General features: G+C 35.3%; 1 non-coding gene across 1 annotated transcript; it reads left to right on the forward strand.

Moving 5' to 3' along the window:
* Window positions 1-2,379: 2,379 nt before the first annotated feature.
* On the forward strand, window positions 2,380-2,451 carry TRNAQ-CUG (transfer RNA glutamine (anticodon CUG)). The gene has a single exon. It is a non-coding gene; the product is annotated as a tRNA-Gln (tRNA).
* The last annotated feature ends 394 nt before the right edge of the window (window positions 2,452-2,845 follow it).

A 2,845-nucleotide genomic window follows, 5' to 3' on the forward strand; every position in this document is an offset into this window, starting at 1 on the left:
GTGTCATTAATGCGGTGTAAATACACTGGTGACGATAATACACTATTTTTTTATGAAAGCGACACCCTTGAAACACAGGCACTACTATGCATGCAATCCGTTTCTTTTTCACATTCCTCTATTGTATTCACGCGCAGATAAGCAGTTATGGTTTTTTTCACTGTCGTTATATGTTAGATAGATAAATTCTCGTCTTCTTTCTTTTCTTATGCGAGGCCAAACAAAGTTTAAGAGGCGTATTATTATTTAAAAATATCACGCGTGATGCAAACAACAAACTATATTATTAGTCTTTAAAATAGCGTTGACGTTATCAAACAACTATGAACGTTTAGTGTGTGAAACTGTTTAACGAGACGATAGATGCGTAAAAAAAGTATGAAATCAACACGACACAGAAAAGTCGCTAATGTGTGTCCATAGCAGTTTATCAAACGAACCGAAGTTAACTACATTCAAAATCAAGATAACAAATTTGTAACAGAGAGAAACTTTCTACCTACAGTACCTCCATACTGAAATCATACGCGTCTCCAATTTGTAAAATGCTCTACCAATAAAATACAAAAATTCAAATCGAAGTTATTCTCACAACGATCCTTTCACGTCGTGTGGTATACTAGTTGAATTCAAAAGTATAATAAAGCAAAAATCGGCTAGGTGTTCTTTAATGAGAGAGGGAATACACAGTGAGGTCTCGTTGGACAAGGGCATTTTGAACTTCACAGATTTAAAGCGTGAGATGGAGACTTTAGCGAGAATAGTTCGACACATGAAAACTCATGCGTATTATTCATTTTTATGACCAATGAAAAAATGTATAATATTTGAGCTGAAAGGTGTAATTTATCAATTTTTTAAAACAAATCTACTCCAACAAGCTTTGCAATACTGAGATGAAACGTCGAAACGCATATCGTAAAGCTGCGAGGCCAAGCGTGAAGGCTCAAAGCACTAAAGAGCAGAATTATACCTGATCTACATGAATAGACTGTTATGAAATTGGGATTTTATTTCAATCCCCTCATTGGCACTACGGTATATCAACGGACATACCATTTTAGAAACCGGATATCGATACTAGTGGCGGTCTGAACTCAATTGTTCTTGGTGCAGCTTAATCACAAAGATTTCTTTTGCAGAAGTAGATGTTTGTTTGTTTGTTTGTTTTTTGAATCTCGACCAACGCTGCTCGAGAGCAATCATTGCTGGCCGTCCCTAATTTAGCAGTGTAAGACTAGAGGGAAGGCAGCTAGTCATCACCACCCACCGCCAACTATTGGGCTACTCTTTTATCAAGGAATAGTCGGATTGATTATAACGACCCCACGTCTGAAATGGAGCATGTTTGGCGCGACGGAGATGCGAAATCGCGACCCTCAGATTACAATTCGCATGCCTCAACACGTTTGGCGATGCCGGGCCTGAAGAACTAAAATATGTTTAAATTTACATGATTTTCTTTAAAACTTCGACTGCGTTTCTATGTTTAAAAGCATTTAACAAAACTTTCGGAAATTATTCAACTACACGCAAATACTGGATAATGCAAAACTTAAAAGACGTCTGTGTTTGAAATTGAAAATAAAGCTACGTAAGAGGTTGTCAAGCGTTTTAAGTACGGAGATAGAATTGTGCATAAGTTTGCATTTACACTGTTTTAAGGTAATTTTTCATTTAGTGTATTAATATTTTCATTAGGAAAACCTTTACGTTTTCCATCTTTTCTTCAACTAAAACTTATCAAACAGTCTTCTGCAACGTATACCTGAATTAGATCATTACAATTTTAGCTCTTCGTTTTAATGTAAAAGTTCTTTTACTTCCGAAATGTATCTTGGGTCATTATAAATACAGAAAGCTATTATCATTGAGCAAAATTCGACAATCCCAAGGGCTTAGCTTACTTATCAGTGGAATGTAAATAGCCTCTCACTTGGAGTAAAAAAGTTTTTTGTTTTTTTTTCTGACGCTACTGTGACCTTCCAAGTTGCATCATTTAAAATTGATCCCCAATGCTTTGTTTATCCATCTGCATGTTGTCATGTTGCTCATGTTATCTACGAGCGTGATTTCAATATAAAATTTCTGTTGAAGCGATTTGCTTTCTTTATGGTTGCACCACTCACATATAATCATAGCACTCAGCATGTATGTATAGAATGTCAATTTTACATGCATGCAAATAGATGCATTTCATGAAAACACTCAAAATAATAATGTTTATTATTATATGATTTTGTTTCGTTTTCTATAATATCATTCGAATTATTAACTAAATTGTTTAACAATGCACAGTTTTACATAATAAAATAAATTGCCCTCATCTTATATGTATTACAAATCTCGAAAGAGGAACTCAAGAAATTGTAGACATGTGGTCCCATGGTGTAATGGTTATCACTCTGGACTCTGAATCCAGCAATCCGAGTTCAAATCTCGGTGGGACCTGTGTCATTAATGCGGTGTAAGTACACTGGTGACGATAATACACTATTTTTTTATGAAAGCGACACCCTTGAAACACAGGCACTACTGTGCATGCCACCCGTTTCTTTTCACATTCCTCTATTGTATTCACGCAGATAATCAGTTTTGGTTTTTATCACTGTCGTTATATGTTAGATAGATAAATTCTCGTCTTCTTTCTTTTCTTATGCGAGGCCAAACAAAGTTTAAGAGTCGTATTATTATTTAAAAATATCACGCGTGATGCAAACAACAAACTATATTATTAGTCTTTAAAATAGCGTGACGTTAACAAACAACTATGAACGTTTAGTGTGTGAAACTGTTTAACGAGACGATAGATGCGTAAAGGAAGTATGAAATCAACACGACACAG

This window comes from Tachypleus tridentatus, chromosome 12 (assembly GCF_004210375.1).
Source record: "Tachypleus tridentatus isolate NWPU-2018 chromosome 12, ASM421037v1, whole genome shotgun sequence".
In the NCBI taxonomy this organism is placed as follows: domain Eukaryota; kingdom Metazoa; phylum Arthropoda; class Merostomata; order Xiphosura; family Limulidae; genus Tachypleus; species Tachypleus tridentatus.